Source organism: Nerophis lumbriciformis, linkage group LG30 (assembly GCF_033978685.3).
Source record: "Nerophis lumbriciformis linkage group LG30, RoL_Nlum_v2.1, whole genome shotgun sequence".
Lineage (NCBI taxonomy): Eukaryota > Metazoa > Chordata > Actinopteri > Syngnathiformes > Syngnathidae > Nerophis > Nerophis lumbriciformis.
Window position 1 is genome coordinate 31665073 of NC_084577.2, and position 19953 is coordinate 31685025.

General features: G+C 38.9%; 1 protein-coding gene across 1 annotated transcript in view; it reads left to right on the top strand.

Annotated features, from left to right (window-relative positions):
• bcas3 (BCAS3 microtubule associated cell migration factor) overlaps positions 1 to 19953 on the top strand; it is a 283967-nt gene that overhangs the window by 11092 nt on the left and 252922 nt on the right. The window lies entirely within an intron of this gene.

Sequence of the window (19953 nt, forward strand, 5' to 3'; positions counted from 1 at the left end):
ATGATCTCGGGCCCAGAGAAGTTTCTGGGTGTTGTTGATGAATGGCTTTGGCTTTGCATAGTAGAGCTTTAACTTGCACTTACTGATGTAGCGACCAACTGTATTTAGTGACAGTGGTTTTCTGAAGTGTTCCTGAGCCCATGTGGTGATATCCTTTAGAGATTGATGTCGCTTTTTGATACAGTGCCGTCTGAGGGATGGAAGGTCACGGTCATTAGCCAAACATCTAAAACAACTTTGGGGCTACGGATCAACATCCTATGGACAGACGAGACTAAGACCAGCTTGTACCAGAGCGATGGGAAGAGAAGAGTGCGAAGAAGGAAATAGACTTCCTTTTTATTGTCATTCAAATTGGAACTTTACAGTACAAATAAGAACGACATTTCGTTGCATTAGCTCATGGTAGTGCAGGATAAAAGCGCAATAAGGTGCAGACATAACTAAATAGATTACTGTACAGATACATATATGCATCCAGGTTTATGGATGTATGCAGGCCCGGCCCTAACCAATCTGGCGCCCTAGGCAAGATTTTAGATGGCGCCCCCCCACATCGGCAGTGAACTGTATATACTCACAAGAAACCAAATAGCTTTGTCTTTGACCTTTTTTTTACTTAAAGAAAGCAAATTAACAATCAGAATAGTTAACAAGATAAAAAAAAATATGAATAAATAAATGAATGCAAAAAATAAAAAATGAATATATGAAATACAATATTTTTTACATACATATTGCTTAATTAACATTAATGATGTGCACTTTAACAACTAGGCTTACAACTATACCTAATGGGTGGAAAAGTGACTATTACCTGCAGGGCAAATATTAGCTAACCAGAAGGCAATAACAATGTAAACAAAAAACACCTGCTTAAAAGATCTAATACAAATGTCCCTGAGGAATGTAAGGTGGGAGTACTGTAATTACCTAACGTTACATTATTATTTTCCATAACAATTTAGCCCCTTCCACAATATTAACCCGACGTTAAAACAGAACTAGCTATTTATTGATTAGCAATTGCCGAATCATGTAACATTAGCTTAATGCTAAAAAGCCAGGTTACTATCACATTCTGTAACAGACAAATAATTTCATGTAGGCTAACGTTACCTACCTGCTACCTCTGTCTTTTTCTCGTTTCTCCTCCTCTTCTTTTCTCTTTTTTCTTCCCTGGGCACCTGACAGTTTTGGCCGTTTTGACATCTTCTGTTGATTTTTTGATGTGGTGACGTCCAAAAAGAGTCATGATACGGGAAGGGAGGGGGCGCACCGGGCGAAGGGGGGGGGTTGTAATGTTGTTACAAATAATATTTCTATTATATAGGCTTTACTTTGCATTTTAATTAACGTGGGATTATTTTTTGTATTTAGAAATAATAGTACCAACTTTTTTTTTTTTTCTCCAACATTTGTGGCACTGGCGTGGCGCCCCCTGATGGACGGCGCCCTTAGCATTTGCCTATACGGCCTATGCCACGGGCCGGCCCTGGATGTATGTTATATTGTCTTTATATTCCAGCCACTTCATCCATTTTTGGGGGGAATTGAGGGGATTATTATGGTGCGTTCAAGAGTCTTACGGTCTGAGGGAAGAAGCTGTTACAGAACCTGGAGGTTCTGCTTTCGGAGGCTGCGGAACCTCTTTCTAGAGTCCAGCAGTGAAAACAGTCCTTGGTGGGGGTGAGAGGAGTCTTTGCACATTTTCTGAGCCCTGGTCAGGCAGCAGCTTTTTGCCATCTCCTGGATAGGAGGAAGAGGAGTCCTGATGATCTTTTATAACGGCATGTGATCTACAAGAGTGAAGCAGGATAATGTATCAGCACAATAACCAAACACTATGGCTGCCAATGCAACTTGTTTTCATTGATGACGTGTCTGCTGATGACTAAAGTGCTTCATGTGCTGATAAGTCAGTCAAATGCTGGAGAAATCATTGCTCAAAGTGCAGATAGACGATGGTGTGAAGCATCCTGGGACAGCAACCAGTTAGTTTTTAGGGCAGAGAAGTGGAATGTTGTGTATTGAAGGGAAAACATCCCAAGAACCAACAGGAAATGAAAAAGTTAGTCCGCAGGAAGTGAAACCAGCACAGAAGATGTCTTTGTGTTCCAGACTTCAGGCTGTCATTTACTGCAAATCATTTCAATCAGTGTTGAATAGGAAACGTTAATTAAAGAGCAGATGACTCTTTTATAAACTGCTATAATTCTTACACCTGATTTGAATGCAGATACCTCAAATTAAAGTCTGCAGTTAAAGATTAGAATTGTGTCCATGTCCCAATATTTATGGACCTGACGGTATCTTGTTGTTTTTTCTTTTTAGAGTCCTGTAGCAGACCACACATGCTCAAAGTGTTCAAATGTTTAGTAAGTCCATTCGTTTCATGCTTTATTGTAAAAAATCCAGAAACAAATTCCATGACATAAAGGCTATAAACTAATTTACCGTATTTTCCGCACTATTAGCCGCACCTAAAAACCACAAATTTACTCAAAAGCTGACAGTGCGCCTTATAACCCGGTGCGCTTTATATATGGATTAATATTAAGATTCATTTTCATAAAGTTTAGGTCTCGCAACTACGGTAAACAGCCGCCATCTTTTTTCCCCGTAGAACAGGAAGCGCTTCTTCTTCTACGCAAGCAACCGCCAAGGTAAGCACCCGCCCCCATAGAACAGGAAGCGCTTCTTCTTCTACTGTAAGCAACCACCCGCCCGCGTAGAAGAAGAATAAGCGCGCGGATATTACGTTTCGTTTCCTTTGTGTGTTTACATCTGTAAAGACCACAAAATGGCTCCTACTAAGCGACAGGTTTCCGGTTCATGAAAAGACGCAATCTCTCCATCCGCACACGGACTACTATTTCACAGCAACTGCCTAAAGACTTTCAAGAAAAGCTGGCTACTTTCCGTGCATATTGTAAAAACAAGATAGCTGAAAAAAAGATCCGGCCAGAGAACATTATCAACATGGACGAGGTTCCACTGACTTTTGATATTCCTGTGAACCGCACTGTGGATACAACGGGAGCACGTACGGTGAATATTCGCACCACAGGGAATGAGAAGTCATCCTTCACTGTGGTTCTAGCTTGCCATGCTAATGGCCAGAAACTTCCACCCATGGTGATATTCAAAAGGAAGACCTTGCCAAAAGAGACCTTTCCAGCCGGCGTCATCATAAAAGCTAACTCGAAGGGATGGATGGATGAAGAAAAGGTGAGCGAGTGGTTAAGGGAAGTTTACGCGAAGAGGCCGGGTGGCTTTTTTCACGCAGCTCCGTCCATGTTGATATACGACTCCATGCGCGCCCACATCACGCTGGTTTTTAATATATTATTAAAGTTTGACTGACCTATCTGACTGTTTTTTTGACATTCCTTTAGCGCAGTTAGATGCGGCTTATAACACGGGGCGGCTTATAGGTGGACAAAGTTTTGAAATATGCCGTTCATTGAAGGCGCGGCTTATAACCCAGGGCGCCTTATGGTGCGGAAAATACGGTAAGTATGTCATCCCCACCAAGCATCGTGACGCGTCCTTGAAACACACAAGTATGTTCTGTCCCTTTAAGAAATGACTTCTGAAGTCAACTCCATGCTTCCATTCAAAGTACACATTGTGACAGAAGAAATAGATTTAGCATGTAGAATGTAACATTTACTATATGGAACAACAAACAATGTAACATTTACTGTATGGAACAACAAACAATGTAACATTTACTGTATGGAACAACAAACAATGTAACATTTACTGTATGGAACAACAAACAATGTAACATTTACTGTATGGAACAACAAACAATGTAACATTTACTGTATGGAACAACAAACAATGTAACATTTACTGTATGGAACACCAAACATCCTTTTAGTAATACTTCACCAAAACACCACTCATGCCCTCACTAATGTAATATTTCACTAATGTGATATTTCAGCGTCACTCTGCTCTAAAGCAGTGTTTTCCAACCACTGTGCCGCAGCACACTAGTGTGTTGTCAGATATTATTTTCTGATGTGCCGTGGGAAATTTTGCAACGTCACCTAATTGTTCTCAAAAATATTTTTTGTAAACCACTAATTGTATCCTACTAATAATTAATGTCTTCTGTCTCTGAGTAACAGACTAACCATGTAATACTCTTCCATAGCAGTAGGTGGCAGCAGGGAGATCATTGCTTTGTGGGCCTAATTTGAAATAAGAGAATTAGTGATGTATGGATGGTTATTTTATTATATATATATATATATATATATATATATATATATATATATATATATATATATATATATATATATATATATATATATATATATATATATATATATATATATATATATATATATGTATGTATGTATGTATGTGTGGGAAAAAAATCACAAGACTATTTCATCTCCAAAACCAACAAAGGATGTAACTGTCGAAAGAAACCTGATTGCCCCCTCAACGGGGGGTGCTTACAAACATCAGTTGTCTACCAATCTAAGGTAATACGCAAGGACATTAACACATCCGACACATATGTAGGATTAACCGAGGGAGAATTCAAAACCAGATGGAACAATCACTTCAAAGAGATATATATATATATGTATATATATATATATATATATATATATATATATATATATTTTTTTTTAATGTTTATTTATCTAGGAAAGGTCCCATTGAGATTAAGAATCTCTTTTTCAAGAGAGTCCTGCACATTCTTACACCAGAGTAGTTGCCACTGGGACATAGGTGGGCCGTGATTATGCTGGCATCGAACCTGGAACCCTGGCTACTGAGTCTCATTTCTTAACATCGTCTGCTGGTGGTTTTTCCCCAATGACAAAAACCTGCCTCTGCTCCAAAAAGGTTGAAAAACACTGTTCTAAATGATGAGACTGGGTGCACTGCCCCTGTACGCCCAGCAGATGGCAATGTAGACCACATAACATAGGACAGTGTAGTCCACATAACAAAGGACAGTGTAGTCCACATAACATAGGCTAGTGTAGACCACATAACATAGGACAGTGTAGACCACAACATAGGACAGTGTAGTCCACATAACAAAGGACAGTGTAGACCACATAACATAGGACAGTGTAGACCACATAACATAGGACATGTCTTTGGAAAGGAGGAGAGGACGTTGAAAAACAGAAGGTTTAAAAGTTAAAGTACCAATGATAGTCACACACACTAGGTGAGGGGAGCAGTGGGCAGCAGCCGTGGCCGCGCCCGGGAATCATTTTTGGTGATTTAACCCCCAATTCCAAGCCTTGATGCTGAGTGCCAAGCAGGGAGGTAATGGCTCCCATTTTTATAGTCTTTGGTATGACTCGGCCGGGGTTTGAACTCACAACCTACCCATCTCAGGGCAGACACTTGAACAGCAAAGAGACTAAATGTTTATTTGAAGCTACCTACGGACATAGAACACTTTAGACTAGTCACCAGTTAGTCACAAACATGTTGACTCGTCAATATTATTGATTGTTGCATCATCACATGACTCCACACTGATTACTATCATGAAGTCTTCTCCTGTTTGCTGCACTCTTGTCATGTTGGTACTTGATGGAAATACCAGGATGTAACCATGTCAACAGTCCATATCACAGCTATTATTGTTGTTGTTGTTGTTGTATGTGCTCAATACGTACTCTTTTGACACAGTTGTTTTGTTTCAAATAAAGATAGTCTGTGTGGTTCTAGAGTAGACTTGTTAGTAGTCAGGTGAGTTCCACTGAAATATTTTGACCCAGTTATTATGTTTCAAATAAAGATAGTCTGTGTGGTTCTAGAGTAGACTTGTTAGCCAGGTAAATTCCAGGTACCAGTTGTTTCATTGACTGTGTGGTTCTAGAGTAGACTTGTTAGTCAGGTGAGTTCCAGGTACCAGATGTTTCATGAACTGTGTGGTTCTAGAGTAGACTTGTTAGTCAGGTGAGTTCCAAGTACCAGATGTTTCATGAACTGTGTGGTTCTAGAGTAGACTTGTTAGTCAGGTGAGTTCCAAGTGCCAGATGTTTCATTGACTGTGTGGTTCTAGAGTAGACTTGTTGGTCAGGTGAGTTCCACTGAAATCTTTTTACCCAGTTATTATGTTTCAAATAAAGATAGTCTGTGTGTTTCTAGAGTAGACTTGTTAGTCAGGTGAGTTCCAGGTACCAGATGTTTAATTGACTGTGTGGTTCTAGAGTAGACTTGTTAGCCAGGTGAGTTCCACTGAAATATTTTGACCCAATTATTATGTTTCAAATAAAGATAGTCTGTGTGGTTCTAGAGTAGACTTGTTAGTCAGGTAAGTTCCAGGTACCAGTTGTTTCATTGACTGTGTGGTTCTAGAGTAGACTTGTTAGTCAGGTGAGTTCCAGGTACCAGATGTTTCATTGACTGTGTGGTTCTAGAGTAGACTTGTTAGCCAGGTGAGTTCCACTGAAATATTTTGACCCAGTTATTATGTTTCAAATAAAGATAGTCTGTGTGGTTCTAGAGTAGACTTGTTAGCCAGGTAAGTTCCAGGTACCAGATGTTTCATTGACTGTGTGGTTCTAGAGTAGACTTGTTAGTCAGGTGAGTTCCAGGTACCAGATGTTTCATTGACTGTGTGGTTCTAGAGTAGACTTGTTTGTCAGGTGAGTTCCAGGTACCAGATGTTTCATTGACTGTGTGGTTCTAGAGTAGACTTGGTAGTCAGGTGAGTTCCAGGTACCAGATGTTTCATTGACTGTGTGGTTCTAGAGTAGACTTGTTAGCCAGGTGAGTTCCACTGAAATCTTTTGACCCAGTTATTATGTTTCAAATATACAGGTAAAAGCCAGTAAATTAGAATATTTTGAAAAACTTGATTTATTTCAGTAATTGCATTCAAAAGGTGTAACTTGTACATTATATTTATTCATTGCACACAGACTGATGCATTCAAATGTTTATTTCATTTAATTTTGATGATTTGAAGTGGCAACAAATGAAAATCCAAAATTCCGTGTGTCACAAAATTAGAATATTACTTAAGGCTAATACAAAAAAGGGATTTTTAGAAATGTTGGCCAACTGAAAAGTATGAAAATGAAAAAAATGAGCATGTACAATACTCAATACTTGGTTGGAGCTCCTTTTGCCTCAATTACTGCGTTAATGCGGCGTGGCATGGAGTCGATGAGTTTCTGGCACTGCTCAGGTGTTATGAGAGCCCAGGTTGCTCTGATAGTGGCCTTCAACTCTTCTGCGTTTTTGGGTCTGGCATTCTGCATCTTCCTTTTCACAATACCCCACAGATTTTCTATGGGGCTAAGGTCAGGGGAGTTGGCGGGCCAATTTAGAACAGAAATACCATGGTCCGTAAACCAGGCACGGGTAGATTTTGCGCTGTGTGCAGGCGCCAAGTCCTGTTGGAACTTGAAATCTCCATCTCCATAGAGCAGGTCAGCAGCAGGAAGCATGAAGTGCTCTAAAACTTGCTGGTAGACGGCTGCGTTGACCCTGGATCTCAGGAAACAGAGTGGACCGACACCAGCAGATGACATGGCACCCCAAACCATCACTGATGGTGGAAACTTTACACTAGACTTCAGGCAACGTGGATCCTGTGCCTCTCCTGTCTTCCTCCAGACTCTGGGACCTCGATTTCCAAAGGAAATGCAAAATTTGCTTTCGTCAGAAAACATGACTTTGGACCACTCAGCAGCAGTCCAGCTCTTTTTTTCCTTAGCCCAGGTGAGACGCTTTGCGCGCTGTTTCTTGGTCAACAGTGGCTTGACACGAGGTATGCGGCAGTTGAAACCCATGTCTTTCAAGCGTCTCTTGGTGGTGGATCTTGAAGCACTGACTCCAGCAGCTGTCCACTCCTTCTGAATCTCCCCCACATTTTTGAATGGTTTTTTTTTCACAATCTTGACCAGGGCGCTGTGATCCCTATCGCTTGTACACTTATTCTGACCACAGTTTTTCCTTCCCTTTGCCTCTCCATTAATGTGTTTGGACACAGAGCTCTGAGAACAGCCAGCCTCTTCAGCAATAACCTTTTGTGTCTTTCCCTCCTTGTGCAATGTGTCGATGGTTGCCTTTTGGACAGCTGTCAAATCTGAAGTCTTCCCCATGTTTGTGTAGGCTTCAGAACTGGACTGAGAGACCATTTAAAGCCCTTTGCAGGTGTTTTGAGTTAATCAGCTGATTAGTTTGTGGCACCAGGTGTCTTCAAAATTTAACCCTTACACAATATTCTAATTTTGTGACACACGGAATTTTGGATTTTCATTTGTTGCCACTTCAAATCATCAAAATTAAATGAAATAAACATTTGAATGCATCAGTCTGTGTGCAATGAATAAATATAATGTACAAGTTACACCTTTTGAATGCAATTACTGAAATAAATCAAGTTTTTCAAAATATTCTAATTTACTGGCTTTTACCTGTATAGACACGCTGTTGGAACCAGAACTATTTAGCATCTTTAGTTTCTTATGCTTCACAGATTGTGCTTCATGTCTTTTGATGACTCAGCTTTTATTGTTTTGAATATTGCTTTGTACTACCGCACTTGTTTCAATGAAAAGTGTGCTAAAAAATAGAATCTTTCAGGTGTTTTGTCCTACTCTGTGCAGCGGTCCTTGAACGCACCATAGGAGCGCCTGGTATAGAAGGATCTCTAAGAGTGTAGGTTCAAAGTACACAGTCATGTTTGTATAGAACATGTAGAAAAAAACACGTCATGTCTTTAGAACAATAACGACTGTCAACTATGGAATGATCCGAAGAATCTGACAGTCTTAGTGCAGTTGATAGTTTGTGTGTCGATGGTACTGGGGTGGTCTTGTCAAGGGGTCTAGAGGTGGCGCTCACTAAAGTATGTATGAGCGTTGGCGAGGCGACACCTGGTGTAATGGCCCAGGACACACCAGCTGACAGAGGTGCACACCTCATCTGCTGACACTTGAAAGGAGGCCAAGTCTGTCTGCTTCGGTGTTGAGATGAGAGGAACTACTTCTTGCTACGCTACTGTCTGGCCTGATGATTTGTCAAAGTGACAGCTGTCAATTATTGCCATCACTGAACCACGCGGCCAGGTGTCCACAAGCTGTGTTTGACTTGTGTCCAAAGGTAAAACTGCAGACTTTGACCTGGGCCTTTGCTTGGCCCTGACCTGACCCTGCAAAATACAATCACTTTTTTACTTGTGTGCGCATCAAAACAATGCTTTTATTTTGAAGGTGTTTTTTTTTTTATAATTAGACATTGAAAGAGTAAAATAAATCACATTTTTGGGAGTTAAAATGGATGACAAAATGAAATGGAAATCTCATTCAAATATACAAGACAAGGTGGTAAGAAACACGTCAATAATGAATAAAGCAAATTATGTTGTGGTTATTGTGCAGAAATATGGTAAATAATTACAAAAGTACACTTCAGTCACTAACTGTTAGAAAAAAGATCAATTCTAATAATACATCATGTGGGATGAAGAGAACATACAAACCCTTTATTTATGAAATCAAACATGTATTATTGTATGCACTTACAACGTTAAACCCTTGAACATATCAGTATGTGACAATGAATTGGAGTAGATGAGTAAACAATCTCTTAAAGTCATCCACTTTAGGAGCTGTTCAATCAAAGTGGTTACAAAATACAAAAAAGAAGAATCCTGTTGAACATCTTGAACCTTAGTAGGGCTGCAGCTAACGATTATTTTTCTATCGATTAATCTATAGATTATTTTTTTCGATTAATCGGTTAATCTATAGATTATTTTTTTGATTAATCTATAGATTATTTTTCCTTTTACCGATTTTTTTTTTAAATTTAAAATGAAGAGGAAAAAATAAATGTAGGCCAGTTTTTTCAAAAGGCATGGCTTTTATTTACAAAAAAAAAAAGTATGGCCACTCAGTCAACATTGACAACAACATGACAAAATATTCTGTAACAATGTAAACATTTAAAACTTTTAACATTTAACAAAATTAAAAGTAGCTTATTTGCTTTTTAATGTGCAAATATAAAAGTAAACATCCAGTGCAAATCTTAATATTCTGGAATAGTATAAGCATTTCAAAAGTAAAAGTATTGCTTATTTTGCTTTAAAATGTGCAAAAATAAAGATAAACATCCAATACAAAAAAGTGCAAAAAGGAAATATTCTGTAACAAGTGTAAACATTTCAACAAAAGTAAAAGTATTGCTTATTTGCTAAAATGTGCAAAAATAAAGCTAAACATCCAATACAAAAAAGTGTACAGTGTAAACATTTCAACAAAAGTAAAAGTATTGCTTATTTTGCTTAATAACACAACAATGATAGTATGATTAAAGTGAAAGTTAATTGTTGGTTTGTACATAGTATATGTAACTGTTAATGTTGTAAAAGGTATTTGCACAACTAATTAACGTTAGCGTTTGTGACACGTCTTGTGCCGTGGGGTTCTTTCAGGACCGACAGACTGAACGCCAGACGGCTTTGCCAGGTTTACAATCTTTTAATTTTACACAAAGTCTTTTCTCTTCCAACTGCGCGGATCGCGCACCTGGGCACGATTGCGGCGTCGCTCCCGGCGCGCCCCGCCTCGCCGCTCGCTCGCCGCCGCCGCCTCTCCACAGCGTTAAAGAGGAGCGCGTCTTTGTAAACACTGAACAGGCACGCCAAACGCGCCTCTCAGAGCGAAACGGTGCTTTAGTTTAAACGCAGATACAAATGACACATTCATGTTTTTGTGTAATAATGACAACGTATACGCACGCGGACGATTGACTTGTTGATGGTGATGGCAAGAACGCTGTCGGGGGTTTTCTTTTCAAATGTTCGTTCATAGCCGTTGTGCTGCTATGATAGGCCATTTCCGCTCGACACAGTGTGCATACAACAACATTATTAGGCCGTTTATTGAAATACTCCCACACTTTTGACGACTTTTGGCGTGCTTTTTTCCCCTCGCTCGCATCGTCTGCTTTGCGCTCCGCCATGACAGTAAAGTAGTGTGACGTAAATATGCGACGCGCCGACGCACAAAAACGGCGTCGACATATTTACGTAACCGATGACGTCGACTACGTCGACGCGTCGTTTCAGCCTTAAACCTTAGTAAAAAAACGAGATCATTTTATTCATTTCATTATGCAGGCTTGGGATTTTCCGTCTATAGCCAGAAATCTGTCTTTTTTACCTCTGTAAAAGTATAAACATTAACCGTATTTTTCAGACTATAATGCCCACTTAAAATCCTTTTATTTTCTCAAAACTCGACAGTGCGCCTTATAACCCGGCGCGCCTAATGTACGTAATAATTTTGGTTGTGCTTACCGACCTCGAAGCAGTTTTATTTGGTACATGGTGTAAATGATAAGTGTGACCAGTAGATGGCAGTCACACATAGGAGATGCGTGTAGACTGCAATATAACGACAGTAAACCACACCAAAGCTTTGAATGTTCCATTGAAAATAAAGAACATTACACACAACACTCAAAAATCTGTGAAAATGTTTTAGTATGACTTTGAAGCCGCACCGCTTGATGGATTGTCGGCCATTACGTCTACCGTAGTCAGAGATACAAGTATTACTACGGTGTGTGTGTATAAGGTCCGCACAATGGCACCCATTAGCAGACATATTATCTGGCGTTTTGTTTCACAATATTATGCCAAAGCAACTTTTCTTACCTTCTGGTACCTGCTGATCTGTATTTGGGATCTGCATAAGTCCTGAAAATTTGCTGTAGTCGATAAGCTTCTTCTTTTTCCTCTATCTTCTTGTTATGGGACATTCATCGTCCACTGTTGCCATTTCCATACCTGCCAACTACTCCGGTTTTCCCGTAATTCGTACGGTTTTAATCAACCTATTCCGGGTTACGGTTGCAGTGATAAAAAAATACGGTTTTTCATTAATTAAAAAAAAAAAAAGGGTGAAAACTACGCGAATTGCACCTTGTGCAGACAAGATTTTTCGATCGGACACGGAGGAATTAGCCATGTAAAAGACCACGTTGGGACAAAAAAACACAAGTCTAATGCCGTTGCTAGCGATACAAGTGGAAAACTTTCAACGTTTTTCGTCGCCCAAACAGATTCTTTGGATGTGATAAATGCCGAAGTTTTATTTACGGAGGCAATAATTGAGCATGGATTTCCAATCGCACTGGCTGATCACATGGGACAGTTAAATGTTTGTAATGCAACCTTTAAAAATCATTATGCGGTGATCGCGGTCCCAAAAATAAACTTTTCTTGCATGATAATGTCCAGAAAAATTCGCTTTATATTACTATAGAGTCCTTTTAACGAATGAGTTTGATGGTTTATCACAAACCTTAAATGAAAGAAGTCCTTTGTTCTCCTGCACCATGCATGCGCTTTGGCCTTGCCTCGTGTTTGGTGCGCAATCCTGTCGGCTGTATTTCACAGCACGTCATACTGTTAAAAGTGTTTATACTATTTATGCTTTCAAGTCCAAGTTGAAGAAATCTTGTTAAATGTTGACAGCATAACTACCAAAATACAGAAGTATGTCCTTAATATTTTTGCAGTGCTATTTCTGTTGAAAAGTTCAAATGATTACATTAGAGATGTGATGTGCCACTTTTCAAGTGTCTGATGGCTTCAATTCATTTTCATTCATTTTTCATATTTTGAATTCTTTTGAAAGGCTTACAAAAAAACTACATTTGAATTGTAATTCCATGCTATTGACAGGACTATTAATTTTAATGAAGTTAGCTTACCATGTTTACAGTATGATAATTGTGATAGAAATGTGAATTTTAGGCACAGAATATTTTTTACAATTGAACAAGGCAGTAGATTATACAAGCTTGGACAGAAAGTTAATAATGACACCAATTTTTTTTTTTTATGGAATTATTTAGTACTGTTTTACCATTTGTTTACTGTAAAAAGTGTTTATACTTTCAATTAACAAATTGAAGTCTTGTGAAAGGTTGACAGGATAACTGGCATTAACTGTCAAAATAATTTCAAACTATTGAAGTTAGCTTACAGAATAAACATGTCAATCAACCCATATGATTTTTGCTGTAATATTTTTGTTTTGAAAAGTCACTGTGACTGATAGAAAAGTGATGGTTTTAGCAACATTTTAACCTGTCTGAATGCTAATAATCATTTTGCGTCGGGGGGCGAAGCCCTGAACCCTCCACCAGGACTTTGTCCTGGACCTACCGGGGCCTGCGGCCCTTGGACCCTGGCTACTAGGTTTTTCTGATTTCAAAAGTTGGCAGGTATGCATTTCTAATATAAAGTAGTGTAAAGTTCTTACTTATATCTGTCAGTAAACTCGCCATGAAAGCACTAAAACATACCGGTGTAGTGAGGTTACATTAATCACCCAAGGAACTTTAGTTATTAGAGAGTTCCGGTCGGATGGTTTTTCACAACATTTTGAGCAAAGACCCACCATTACATGTTATGTAGACCACAAGGAAGTCTTTTATATTTAGAAAAAAATCATAATAATATGATTCCTTTTAATGCGCCTTATAGTCCGGTGCACCTTTTGTATGAAAACAAAACTGACTGGACCCGCTCAGCACCTTTATAATCCGGTGCGCCCTATGGTCCGGAAAATACGGTATTTTCCGTTTTTCCCGACCGACAATGTGTGTTAAAATCTTGATCCGTCTCTTTGCCATACCTGCCAACTACTACGTTGTCCTGTAGTGAGTACAGTTTTTCATCATCCAGTGGTAAAAACTAGGGTTTTCCATCAAAAATGATGAAGTTAAAAATGAAAGCTACGTAGCGAAGCAACTCCACGGGCAGGGGACAAACTATACAAATACGATTGGTTGGTTTATGTAAAAGAACATCCATGATTGGTTGGTTGTTTACTATGATGAGTCACGATTGGTTAAGATTAGGGCAAAACATTAGGGACAGGCCAATCTCAGGCAAGATAGGGCGGGGTCATTGAACCAGGAAGTGACATCACAACAGACATCACTAATGCCTGTCTAAATGCTACATTTAATTTTCATTGCTGTAGCTGACATTTTCTTCATTATTTCTACTCTTTATATTTTCACATTGAATAGTTGAATCATTCTGAAACATAAACGACAAGATATTTGCTATTTCATGCTATCAATCACAAACGGTTATTCAGATAAAGGTAGACAACTAATAGAATAAACATTGTTTGTACTCTTTATGATTTTTCCATTTGGAGCAGTTAGAAGTGGAGAGGGAGTCGAAGAGACAGAAATTGGCTATAAAGTCCAAGGCAGAATCCACTAAAGCAGAAACAAAAAAAGAAAATGCAAGCTGCTCCGAAATGTGCCAGGAAGGCTCATGTCAGAGCCATCAAAGCAAACATGCCTAAGTCATGTGTGAATAATGTCAATAACTAGATCTGTGGCTGTGAAGTGAACACTAGTAAGGTGGTAAATACTGTATAGAGTAGGCTAACCCATGTGGTTCCTGTGGATGTGAACATAATTACTGTAGTGACTAAATAATATAGTGACTGAAACCGACATAGTAATGTGTAAATAATGTCAATAAGTAGATGAAACATCTGTGGTTGTGAAGTGAACACTAGTAAGGTTGTAAATAATGTATAGAGTAGGCTAACCCATGTGGTTCCTGTGGATGTCAACACAATTACTGTAGTGACTAAATAACATACTGACTGAAACAGACAAAGTAATGTGTGAATAATGTCAATAACGAGATCTGTGGCTGTGAAGTGAACACTAGTAAGGTGGTAAATACTGTTTAGAGTAGGCTAACCCATGTGGTTCCTGTGGATGTGAACACAATTACTGTAGTGACTAAATAACATAGTGACTGAAACAGACATAGTAATGTGTAAATAATGTCAATAAGTAGATGAACCATCTGTGGCTGTGAAGTGAACACTAGTAAGGTTGTAAATAGTGTATAGAGTAGGCTAACCCATGTGGTTCCTGTGGATGTGAACACAATTACTGTAGTGACTAAATAACATACTGACTGAAACAGACAAAGAAATGTGTGAATAATGTCAATAACTAGATCTGTGGCTGTGAAGTGAACACTAGTAAGGTTGTAAATAGTGTATAGAGTAGGCTAACCCATGTGGTTCCTGTGGATGTCAACACAATTACTGTAGTGACTAAATAGCATAGTGACTGAAACAGACTGAGTCGTGTGTAAATAATGTCAATAAGTAGATGAACCATCTGTGGCTGTGAAGTGAACACTAGTAAGGTTGTAAATACTGTATAGAGTAGGCTAACCCATGTGGTTCCTGTGGATGTGAACACAATTACTGTAGTGACTAAATAACATACTGACTGAAACAGACAAAGTAATGTGTAAATAATGTCAATAAGTAGATGAACCATCTGTGGCTGTGAAGTGAACACTAGTAAGGTTGTAAGTAGTGTATGGAGTAGGCTAACCCATGTGGTTCCTGTGGATGTGAACACAATTACTGTAGTGACTAAATAACATACTGACTGAAACAGACAAAGTAATGTGTGAATAATGTCAATAACTAGATCTGTGGCTGTGAAGTGAACACTAGTAAGGTTGTAAATAGTGTATAGAGTAGGCTAACCCATGTGGTTCCTGTGGATGTGAACACAATTACTGTAGTGACTAAGTAGCATAGTGACGGAAACAGACTGAGTTGTGTGTAAATAATGTCAATAAGTAGATGAACCATCTGTGGCTGTGAAGTGAACACTAGTAAGGTTGTAAATACTGTATAGAGTAGGCTAACCCATGTGGTTCCTGTGGATGTGAACACAATTACTGTAGTGACTAAATAATACAGTGACTGAAACAGACTGAGTTGTGTGTAAATAATGTCAATAAGTAGATGAACCATCTGTGGCTGTGAAGTGAACACTAGTAAGGTTGTAAATAGTGTATAGAGTAGGCTAACCCATGTGGTTCCTGTGGATGTGAACACATTACTGTAGTGACTAAATAACATACTGACTGAAACAGACAAAGTAATGTGTAAATAATGTCAATAAGTACAAAAGCCAAAAGCAGTGAAGTTGTGTAAATGGTCAATAAAAAGAGAATACAACAAATCCTTTTCAACTTATATTCAATAGAATAGACTGCAAAGACAAGATATTTCATGTTCACACTGAGAAACTTTCTTCTTTTTTGCAAATAATCATGAACTTAGAATTTAATGGCAGCAACACATTGCAAAAAAGGCATTTTTACCAGTGTGTTACATGGCCTTTCCTTTTAACAACACTCAGTAAAGGTTTGGGAACTGAGGAGACACATTTTTGAAGTGGAATTCTTTCCCATTCTTGCTTGATGTACAGCTTAAGTTGTTCAACAGTCTCCCTTCTCATATTTTAGCCTTCACACATTTTCAATGTCTGGACTACAGGCAGGCCAGTCTAGTACCCGCACTCTTTTACTATGAAGCCACGCTGTTGTAACACATGGCTTGGCATTGTCTTGCTGAAATAAGCAGGGGCGTCCATGAAAAAGACGTTCCTTGGATGGCAACATACACGTATGTTGGTCCAAAAGCTGTATGTACCTTTCAGCATTAATGGTGCCTTCACAGATGTGTAAGTTACCCATGTCTTGGCCACTAATACACCCCCATACCATCACACACTAATCACTAATACACCCCCATACCATCACACATGCTGCCTTTTACACTTTCACCCTAGAACACTCCGGATGGTTCATTTTCTCTTTGGTCTACAGTTTCCAAAAACAATTAGAAAAGTGGACTCGTCAGACCACAGAACACTTTTCCACTTTGCATCAGTCCATCTTAGATGAGCTCGGGCCCAGCGAAGCATTTCTGGGTGTTGTTGATAAATGGCTTTGGCTTTGCATAGTAGAGTTTTAACTTGCACTTACAGATGTAGCGACCAACTGTAGTTACTGACAGTGGTTTTCTGAAGTGTTCCTGAGCCCATGTGGTGATATCCTTTACACACTGATGTGGCTTTTTGACGCCTGAGGGATCCAAGGTGTGTAATATCATGGCTTACGTGCAGTGATTTCTCCACATTCTCTCAACCTTTTGATGATATTACGGAGCGTAGATGGTGAAATCCCTAAATTCCTTGTTGAGAAATGTTGTTCTTAAACAATTTGCTCAGGCATTTGTTGACAAAGTGGTGACCCTTGCCTTGTCCTTGTTTGTGAATGACTGAGCATTTCATGGAAGCTGCTTTTATAGCCAATCATGGCACCCACCTGTTCCCAATTAGCCTGTTCACCTGTGGGATGTTCCAAATAAGTCTTTGATGAACATTCCTCAACTTTATCACTCTTTTTTGCCACTTGTGCCAGCTTTTTTGAAACATGTTGCAGGCATCAAATTCCAAATGAGCTAATATTTGCAAAAAATAACATTTCCCAGTTCGAACGTTATCTTGTCTTTGCAGTCTATTCAATTGAATATAAGTTGAAAAGGATTTGTATTTAGAATTTACACAACGTGACAACTTCACTGGTTTTGGGGTTTGTAGATGAACCATCTGTGGCTGTGAAGTGAACACTAGTAAGGTTGTAAATAGTGTATAGAGTAGGCTAACCCATGTGGTTCCTGTGGATGTGAACACAATTACTGTAGTGACTAAATAGCATAATGACTGAAACAGACTGAGTCGTGTGTAAATAATGTCAATAAGTAGATGAAACATCTGTGGCTGTGAAGTGAACACTAGTAAGGTTGTAAATAGTGTATAGAGTAGGCTAACCCATGTGGTTCCTGTGGATGTGAACACAATTACTGTAGTGACTAAATAGCATAATGACTGAAACAGACTGAGTCGTGTGTAAATAATGTCAATAAGTAGATGAAACATCTGTGGCTGTGAAGTGAACACTAGTAAGGTTGTAAATAGTGTATAGAGTAGGCTAACCCATGTGGTTCCTGTGGATGTGAACACAATTACTGTAGTGACTAAATAGCATAATGACTGAAACAGACTGAGTCGTGTGTAAATAATGTCAATAAGTAGATGAAACATCTGTGGCTGTGAAGTGAACACTAGTAAGGTTGTAAATACTGTATATAGTAGGCTAACCCATGTGGTTCCTGTGGATGTGAACACAAGTTGTAATTACTGCAGTGGCTAAATAACATAGTGATTCATTTGGAGGAATGGGTGTGTATTTATGTCAACTGTTGATCATTCTTAAATTCTTTAAACATCTTTCAATTGTGCTTCTTCTTTTTTTGTGCTCATTTTTGCATGTTGAATTGCTGAAAAACCAGGAGCTTCGGGCGTGGGTTGCCCCCCCTTTGTCCCCCCCACCAGACCTCTGGCTTATGTTCAGTCTTTTTCATCGCATGCCTGATTATGTCAATCATAACTTACTTGATTATTTATTGAGAACTTTAATGTTTATAGATTGAAATTGTGTTGCAAATTGAGAACAGGAAGTTAACAAATGTGTTGGCAATTGCTGTGAAATGTAAAAATGTTAGATTTAAATAGACTCTGCTTCTTCCTACTCCTTTTCAGACATGTTGTAGTGAGCAACTGTAAGTATGTGATGTACCGTGTCACCTAACACTAGATATAACCACTGTGAAAGAAATTTCAACCATAGCTAAAATATACAAGTTTGTCCATTCGTGCACTTTAACCTGGACTTGGTTTGAGTCGGCTCCAAAAGTAAACATGAATGCAGTTTGTAGTAATGATGTTTTGTTGAATATTGTAATATTTGTTATGTTGTCAAGTCCAAGCTCAAGTTGTGTTTTTACTTTAGGAGAGCAAATCATGGTCTTATTACTAACTATTTAAATACCTTTTTTTTATTTAAAGAAAGATCAACTTGTCTCAAACTAGAGATGTACAAACCCCGTTTCCATATGAGTTGGGAAATTGTGTTAGATGTAAATATAAACGGAATACAATGATTTGCAAATCCTTTTCAAGCCATATTCAGTTGAATATGCTACAAAGACAACATATTTGATGTTCAAACTCATAAACTTGTTTTTTTTTTGCAAATAATAATTAACTTAGAATTTCATGGCTGCAACACGTGACAAAGTAGTTGGGAAAGAACATGTTCACCACTGTGTTACATGGCCTTTCCTTTTAACAACACTCAATAAACGATTGGGAACTGAGGAAACTAATTGTTGAAGCTTTGAAAGTGGAATTCTTTCCCATTCTTGTTTTATGTAGAGCTTCAGTCGTTTAACAGTCCGGGGTCTCCGCTGTCGTGTTTTACGCTTCATAATGCGCCACACATTTTCGATGGGAGACAGGTCTGGACTGCAGGCGGGCCAGGAAAGTACGCGCACTCTTTTTTTACGAAGCCACGCTGTTGTAACACGTGCTGAATGTGGCTTGGCATTGTCTTGCTGAAATAAGCAGGGGCGTCCATGAAAAAGACGGCGCTTAGATGGCAGCAAATGTTGTTCCAAAACCTGTATGCACCTTTCAGCATTAATGGTGCCTTCACAGATGTGTAAGTTACCCATGTCTTGGGCACTAATACACCCCCATACCATCACACATGCTGCCTTTTACACTTTGCGTCGATAACAGTCTGGATGGTTCGCTTCCCCTTTGGTCCTGATGACACGATGTCGAATATTTCCAAAAACAATTTGAAATGTGGACTCGTCAGACCACAGAACACTTTTCCACTTTGCATGAGTCCATCTTAGATGATCTCGGGCCCAGAGAAGTTTCTGGGTGTTGTTGATAAATGGCTTTGGCTTTGCATAGTAGAGCTTTAACTTGCACTTACAGATGTAGCGACAAACTGTATTTAGTGACAGTTGTTTTCTGAAGTGTTCCTGAGCCCATGTGGTGATATCCTTTAGAGATTGATGTCACTTTTTGATACAGTGCCGTCTGAGGGATGGAAGGTCACGGTCATTCAATGTGTGTTGTGAATTTCAACAAGTAGTACGTTTACAATCGTAAAGAATAGAAGAGATCAGAGTCAAATATAAATGAATGGGACATTTT